The 8,949-nt window shown below is 37.1% G+C and overlaps 1 long non-coding RNA gene across 1 annotated transcript; it reads left to right on the forward strand.

Annotated features, from left to right (window-relative positions):
• The first annotated feature begins 967 nt into the window (after window positions 1–967).
• On the forward strand, window positions 968–7,910 carry LOC128031564 (uncharacterized). Its single transcript, XR_008188119.1, has 3 exons — window positions 968–1,063; window positions 7,381–7,527; window positions 7,650–7,910. It is a non-coding gene; the product is annotated as an uncharacterized LOC128031564 (long non-coding RNA).
• Window positions 7,911–8,949: the final 1,039 nt, after the last annotated feature.

Here is an 8,949-nt window from a genome sequence, read left to right on the forward strand (position 1 = left end):
GAAAGACTCTAATCTGCCCTGCTCGTTACTCTTGTAGCCCATGGCACCTCTGAGACCTCTTGTTCTGTGTAAGAAACCCACAGCAGCAACACACTACACCACAGCTACATTCACTAAGAGAACATGTTAAATAACAGTATAACTTATGCCTCAGGAAAGGACAGTCACTTCAAAACATTTATCATATCCTTTTGTTATTTGGTATTGTTACCTCCGTAAAACCATAAGAAGGTGGAGATGACCCAGAAATTGCAAATTTTTTTTTTTTTTTTTTTTTTTTATGACAAATATCCTGTCAGTCTTTTCAATGAATCAGTTGATACAATACCCAAAACCAGACAGAACCAGTTTACAAATCAAGACTGGTCAGGTCAGCTTAATCATTATTAGTGAATAACGATGAAAATTAACAACTCAAACATGGATTTAAAAATTCAATTATTTCTTAATTTCATGATATAGTTTTTTATGGTATGTTTATGGTGATCTTGTGTTAAAAAAAAATATATATTAATATAAAAAATATATATATATATATATTTCTCACCCTCAGGGCATCCAAGACGTAGATGAGTTCATCAGAACAGATCTGGAGAAATTCTGCAGTTAATGGGTGCTGTCAGAATAGAGAAGAGTCAAAACAGCTGATAAAAGCATTACAATAAGTAATGCAAGTATACAAGCTGCAGGTTGTAATATACAAATCCATCCACAAAAAAAAACATTTTGAACACCAAACCATAATATTGCTTTTTCTAGTGGAAAAAGTCATCTCAACGGAATCAGGAGAGAACTATGTACAGATGAAGCACTATTTACAAGCGAAAACAGTCCAAAACTGTTCTAAACATATGTGTTTGTAAATTTTTATGTGAGAGGACAGTCATTTTCACTGGATGACATATTATTATGGAGTTATGGACTTTTGGCCAGAAACTGACCTTTCAAAGTTGAGCTGTTCACTGCAAGAGGATCCACTGGTGAGCAAGTGTTGTGATGATTATTTTCTCCAAATCTGCCCCAATGAAGAAACAAACTCATCTGAATCTTGAATGGCCTTTGGGTGAGTAAATTCTCAGCAAATTATTATTTTTTTGGGTGAACTGTTCCTTTAAAAGCTTCAGCCCACAGTTGCAATTTGAATTGTAATTGTATGGGAAACAGCGTCCATTACATTATTCAAAATATAATCCTTTTGTATTCAGAATTCATATGGATTTTTGAAACAGCTTGAGGATGACTAAATGATGACAGATTTTTCATGTTTGGTTGAACTATTCCTTTAATACGAGATTACTCTCAAATGATTCTAATAAGGTTTCTGAATCTATAATTTTATACCATTTTAAATTGTTCAGTAATTTTTTTTTTTTATTGCAGTGGTGGCTATTACCAAAATACAAGTAGAATCAAGGATTAGAAACTGAAAAAAAGACCCTCACAGCTAAATGAAGGTGAAAAAAGAAGCTATAAAATCAGTGCTGAGGAGTGGGGAAATCTCCTAAGTGATTTTCTAGGCTGTTACACGCGCTGTGCTGCGGGTATTGAGTGATTCCCAGAGGTAGTTAACATCGCTTTAGGCTAATTTAGACCCGTCTTAAGGAGATGGAAACACGACTCTGTAAATGTTTGTTCGACTGTCTGTGTCTAAGGGGAGATGGAAGCTCCTTGAAGCAAATCAAACACACAGAACATTTTCTTGCTATTAATGGCATTTTAAATGTGTTACTACTTGGGGATTGGTTAGGAGATAAATGAAGAACATATGGAACATGAGTGTTAGCCTTTTGCAGGCTGCATTAAGTGTGTCCACAGTAGCTGCAGGCTGAGACAAGAGGAGAACAGAGTAGCGGGCACTAACCCTCTCAGGCCTCTTGCCCCAGCAGATGGAGGGGAAGGCAGAGCGGGCACAAAGTGCTGGCACTGCCCATTTTGGCACCACTGGAAAGTGCCAAAGCAAAGCAGAAAGCCAAGATGTGTATCCTTTGTCTGTCTTCATAAACACAGCCTCCCCACACCCAATGGGCAACTGTATTTCCTCTCCTGTTAGTCATTTTTAGTTAAAGATAAAAATGTTTGGGGCAAATTAAATCCCTAACAGAAGATCTGTTGTTTTTTTCTTCTTTAACAGTTAATTTAAACCAAAACAAACCACAAATGATTATAACAGAAAGCCAAAAATGATCAGGCAATAAGGAAAATTCTGGGTTTAGAACAAGTTAAGCTCAGTCAACAGCATTTGTGGCATGACTGCACAAAAATTTATTTGGACTCATCCTTCCTTTTTCTATAAAAAAGTGAGGCACTTGCAATAAAAGTGAATGAAGCCAATCAATAAACATTAAAACATCCTCCAAATATTGGCTCCATTAACTTCCATTGTAAGAACCTCATCATAACCACAAAAAACAAGTCTCAATTATTTTCATGTGGAAATCGAAATTATGCCACAAATGCTGTTGATTGAGCTAAACTTATACTGATCCCAGAATATCCCTTTAAAGGGGGGGGAGGGGGGGGGGTGAAATGCTATTTCATGCATACTGAGTTTTTTACACTGTTAAAGAGTTGGATTCCCATGCTAAACATGGACAAAGTTTCAAAAATTAAGTTGTACGTTTGAAGGAGTATTTCTGTTCCAAAAATACCTTCTTCCGGTTTGTCACAAGTTTCGGAAAGTTTTTTTCGAGTATGGCTCTGTGTGACGTTAGATGGAGCGGAATTTCCTTATATGGGTCCTAAGGGCACTTCTGCCGGAAGAGCGCGCGCTCCAGTATAGCAGAGACATTCACTAATCAGAGAGAGAGCGTCGCGAAATGTCACAAAAGAAGTGTGTTTTTGGTTGCCAGGGCAAGACAACCCTGCACAGATTACCAAAAGAGAAACAGCATTAAGGGACCAGTGGATGGAGTTTATTTTTACAGAGCATCAACGGAGTTGTGCAAGTGTTTGTGTTTGTTCCCTGCATTTCGAAGATGCTTGTTTTACAGACAAGGCCCAGGTTGATGCCGGATTTGCACATCGTTTATTTCTTAAGGATAATGCAGTCCCAACGAAAAAGGATCACGATCGTGTGTTGGAACCGCAGGCGGTGAGTAAAACTGCTTCAGATATCTCTGTGTTGTTAACTTAGCTATCAGCGCGTAAGCACATCAAGTAAACAACATGCAATGTTGGCATCAAACTGCAATTTCCACATGTACAGCTTAAAACAAAACAAAAATATATGACAAAGTGGAACTTAGTCATTTTCCAAAACCGCTAAGCAAATATATACAGTTTCAGTACATACCACATAGAGATGTTGTTGCTGATCCTGCTCTTGTTAAATTTCAACCTCTGGATCTGATTCTGGATCATAAATAAACGGCTGAATCTGACTGTAAGCCATGGTTTGTTTTGGTTGGTTTTGTACTCACGGTAATGCCACAGCTTCCAAACGCTCTCGACGCAAAAGCTTACTCACGCTCGTGATTCTTTAGCTCCGCCCACACGTCACGCCTCCAGACGCTCGTGTTTTTCCGGGAAAAATCAGTACAGACTATCTTTCTCTTATGAATATAATAAAACTAAAGACTTTTTGGATTTATGAAGGATGCAGTACTACTCTATAGGTACTCAAGATGAACAGGATATTGAGTGAAAACGAGCATTTCACCCCCCCCCCCCCCCTTAAAGTAGTTAAGAACTATTTCATCATTTCATTGCACATGTCAAATAATCATTAAGACGTTCAGTTAAAAGTGTGTATGTCATGTGAAAAGCACTCACAGTGCCCAATCATCTAATTAGCATGTCTCGGTTGACTCAATCCTTCAGCTGTTTTTGAACATATGTAACACATATGCTTAACAATCACAATGCAACTCCCTCTGAAATGCAGTTCCACTTTATAACTAGACTAGCGCCGCAAGAAAGAAAGAAAGAAAGAGAGGGAACAGCAGACAGACAGAAGAGAGTATTTTATAATTTTTTTTCAGGCTGTGTCGGCTCCTTTGGAGGGAGCTTCTTGCCAGGCCACCTGTCTGTGAGCATGCCAGCTGTACGTTTGCGCTGAGGAGTGTCACAAACGCTCCACGCTTCCAGCAGCACATTAGCTGCACTTGGCACTTCTTTCTCATGTAAAGGAAGGAGCGGCGAGAATCAGATGGATACATTTTGCCTGGGGTTGGGGGTGGTTCTGGAAGAGGGGGTTGTGAAGGTTGAGTGGCTGTCGGGTTTTTCCTTCATTTTTTCCTCTTTTGGTTCAGTCCAAGAGAAGGAGTGCCAGTAGAAAGCAGAGACACCTGGTGCTGCCTTCAAGCAGCAGCTAAGTGGAAATGAGCAACTTGGAAAGCGGTATTGTCTTATACACTTTAACCTCAGGTACAGTACGTCCACATTTCTCAGAGAAGTGTTCAGACCGTGAAATGGTCCCCAAACGTCAATCTAAATCGCTGGATTGCATCCAAGTGTTAAATGCAGAAGGCCAAGTAAAGACAGCACTAAGGGGGGCCAGTCGATGGCGAGCTTTCAATGAAGTTCTCTAAAGGTTTCTGAAGAAACTCGAGTGTTTTTATTTGTTTATATTCTTTTCAGTTGGACAGAAATTGACTTTTTGGAAGCTTTGTTGTGGGGTAAACAAAATCTGTAGGGTTTAAATTAAATAACTGTTAAAAAACAGTGGCGTTCTTTTAGAGTCGAGATTAAAAAGATTATCCTTCACTCTTTTCCATCCCATCTCCTCCTGACTGGTCTATCAGGCCTACCGCACTCACACGGGCAAATTAGCAGCAATCAGCTCCCCTCCCCAAGGAATCCCAGTAGTCAAGATAATTGCAGCAACATTTGCCAACAACTCTGACACAACCTGACATTTCCAGGAAAGGTGAATGGCTAAGGCACCTCGCTAGGAAGGAGGGATGAGTTGCTAAAAAGCCATTATGGGCACAATAATTGGATAAATGGCCATCAAAGTTAAGAGTAAGATGGATGACAGTGGATATTGACAACACAAATATTGGTAAAGCTTTTTAACACATGCACAAGTGTGTAATGCATAATTGCAATGATGAGGTGGTTAATTTTGGATGATATTCATGTTATACAGTATATCAGTTTGCAAAATGCTGTATAAGTAATGCTTGTAAAGGGAATTCATGTTTTTCCTTTAACTAAACAAGGATCAATTTATTATCAAATAAAATTTGAATGCATTAAAAATTATAATAATTATAAAAAACTATTCATTAACTATTATATTGAGTTTTGCTCTTAAAATTCCTTAATTCAAACTACACTATGGGAAACATGAGAAACAAATTCAACCGAAATAAATTGCTCTCAGATATTCTGAAGAAAAATATGAACAGTATTACAACTGGTTCTGGTGATATACAGTTTTCCCATCCTCTGATGTTCTCCCAGCACCTGAAATCAAGATCTGTAGAGCTGTTATCTGCTCAGTGAGAGAACAGATGTGTTTGCTAGAGTGCTTCATATCGCTCCATGAGGCAACGGGAAACACTGTAATGACACAGTGTGTTGTTGTAGCCTGGTTTTTCCTTTCAAATAAACAGACAATAACTGGAATTGATAACACTTTCTATGAAGCCTGTATTTATAATACATTATACGAGTATTCTTAAGGTATAAAAGAATGCATAATGCATTATAAAAAAAAAAAAAAAAAAAAAACGTATATGTTGTATCATCTCATTAATATTCATAAGAACAGTTTTAATATATTATAATATTTACTTAGTTGTGGTTATAGCTTTTATGAGTATGATGATTTGTAACACAATGTTGCATCCAATTTTACAATGGATTTTATTTCTCATAGTTATAATGTATTATAAGTCTCATATCTTGCCATTTTTCTTATGTTACTTTACTTAAAGCGGTCAAAGTCCACTTATACAGTAAGTAGTAGTAGTAGTAATAATAATAATAATAATAATAATAACATTTTCCCCCTCAAACAGCCATAACATCAGATATCAGATCAGATGGATGTGTTTTTTATTGTAATATCAGTTTGATTATTTTGATGGTACCCTTTAGACAGCTGTTGATAAGTAACTCTGAATGCAGCTACATACTGTATCAACTTATTAGTATGTCTGGTACTGTAAATATATGCTAACACTTTATTTTGTTGGGTCAACCAACAGATAAACTGACTGTAAGTGTATTTGCAAGTACATCAACTTATTCTAACATACTAGATTTGACCATTCTTGAGCATACTTATACTCTAATGAGAGTTAGTTGGCATGCAGTTTCAAAGTTGCTTAAAGTCGATTCACGTGCTGTGGTAAGATACTGTGCAGAATAAACAATGTTAAACAATGTTAAGATATGATACAGTCAATTATACTGTAAATTAAGTAGATTTAATATGGTGTTCACTGTGTTATAAATAATCATACTTATAACCACAAATACGCAAGTGTCATGATGTATTATAATTGTTGTTATGATTATTCATGAGTTAATATAACATGTTATAAGTATGTTTTTGTAATGCGTTATGCATTCATGAAAATGCCTTAAGAATACTCTTATAATGTATATAAATACAGGCTTCATAGAAAGTGTTACCTTGGAATTCAGCTCATAAACACATTCTCTTTATATCTTTATCTTTATTTGCCCCACCTGGGCTCATTATGATGTGCCAAGATTTTTTTCAGCGTTGTCTTTGTTTGATTTATTTATTTTTGTATTATTATTAATAATAATAATAATTTTTTGCTCTGCTTTGTTTTGTTTTGTTTTTTATGTTTTTGTTTAAAAGCCATTTTAATAGCTCAAAACGTAATGTTACTTATGTTTGGGGTTCCAGAGACCCGAAGTAAAAACTACAGCGAATAAATAGATAGAGAGAGAGATAGAGAGAGATTCTAAAAGAATGTTACGGAAAAATGAAGATTCATTTCAATTTGTGTTCATTATTTTTATACATGCACCATAAAAACATTCAACAGAAAACGAGGGTTAATTATCTACAGTGTATTCAAGATATTTAATTTGCTCAAATTTAGCTTCTTTTTTTGTGTGTGTGTCAATCATAATGGTGATAGATTTGTTGGCACCATCTGCGTGACCTATTGTACTGCAAATTAATTCCCACACAACTGACTGGTGAAAAGAAAAGAAACGGCTCCTCTAAAGAATTCTTAATAAGTTCCTCTTCTTCTTTGTTATAAAATAACTGCTCTAATGTGGCAAAACAGAAGTAGCCTTCCTACAAAACAACACAAGGCTTTTTTCCCACTACCCTGCCCCCTCACTCCACTCCTCCACACCACCACCCTCTTTTTTGTGTCTGTCTCTCCCTCTGTTTTTCTCAGTCTCTCTTTTCCTCACCTCTTCTCCCTGTATTTTATTTCGCAGAGGTGAAATTGAGTCCTGGAGTCTGTCAGGTCTCGTCCGACTCTCTCAAGGTGAGAGGACATGCCTCCCCTGGCCCGGTGCCGGTGGGTTCTCCCAACTCGCAGAACCGTTTAGGGAGATGGGACGGACAGTGAGAGTGACAAGGAGGTCAGTTCCACGGCTTCCGGGGAGAGCTGATGGCCCATGGTGTAGGCTTTTTTGTCCATCATTGTTTTTCCTTTCCTTTTTTATTTATTATTATTATTATTATTTATTTTATTTTTTTTCAGGGGAATGTGTTCAGAACACAATGGCCTGGAGTGAGTGAGTTAGAGCTCCTGGCAGGGAGAAGACCAACACAGAGCTCTGGATGTTGGGTCTAAATCCCCTTTACCTCAGGGAGGGACTAACAGCTCTATTCCAGCCAAGGTTACTAAAGACCCATCCAACCATTGCACTGTTTAACCCAAAGAGAAAGTAACGACCTGGCGTACCCTGCAACAGTCAAGGGTAACTTGTCCTTAACTTGCTATTTTAATTATATATTTAAAGGAATAGACCCCCCCCCCCCCCCAAAAAAAAAAAAAAATTAAAATTCTGTAATCAGTCACTCACCCTAATGTATTTTCATTTTTGAAAAAATAAAATAAGAATAACAACATTAGACCCCATTGTCTTTCCATCAATGACAAAAAACAAACCAAAATATCTTCTTTTGTGTTCCAAAGAAGAAAGAAAGTCATAAAGATTTGAAATGACAAATGCATGATACATTTTCATTTTTTTTTTTTTCTTTTTATGTCTATTCCTTCAGTATCTGTTCAATCAGAGTGAAATGTGCAGTTTTTATTATTATTATTATTATTATTATTCACAGCCTTTTCCTAGATTCAATAGCGCACATGTGATACAATTTCTTTTAGACTTCTTTCATACTTTAAATGCATTGCATGTTAATAATTATTTATAATAGTTGTGAGTAGTTTTTTACACCATCTGATGGCAGAAGACAGGTGCAGTCACTTCCCAGGAAACTGCTGGGTGTGTCTTTCTCCCAAAGTGACATCTGCTGTCGCTGTTAAACCATAAAACAACAAACATCGAACATAACAGCGTCTACAAATAATACTGCCTGGAGCACTTTTACTCCTGCTGTTTACATGTTGACACAAAAGTGTGTCTGTCAGATCTGAAGTGTGTGTTTTTGTTTTAAAGACGATAAGAGGCCATAAAAAATTGAAATAAGACATCACTGGAAGTTTGGACATGGCTCAGACCCCCAGGCAATTACGCTCAGGACATGGAGAAAGTTGTTTCAATTTGTCAGGAACAACAGACTGTGGCGTTGCATTTTAAAGGAAGTTCTAGGTAATTGAAAAAGGGAAACTCGAGAAGTGTCCGTGAAGTGCTTTTGTCATGATTGTTCTGTTCTTCTCCTTTCACGCATGAAGGAGTTCCCCTTTGCACTTTTAAGACTGTGGAGAGGAATAAGAACGGGTGCACTTCTCTGAGAAGTATCATCAGTTTGATATACACTTCTCCAAAAGTGACCTCAAGCTACATTTCTTAACGTAACCTTGAAATGCTCAC

Source organism: Carassius gibelio, chromosome A17 (assembly GCF_023724105.1).
Source record: "Carassius gibelio isolate Cgi1373 ecotype wild population from Czech Republic chromosome A17, carGib1.2-hapl.c, whole genome shotgun sequence".
NCBI classification, from domain to species: Eukaryota; Metazoa; Chordata; class Actinopteri; order Cypriniformes; family Cyprinidae; genus Carassius; species Carassius gibelio.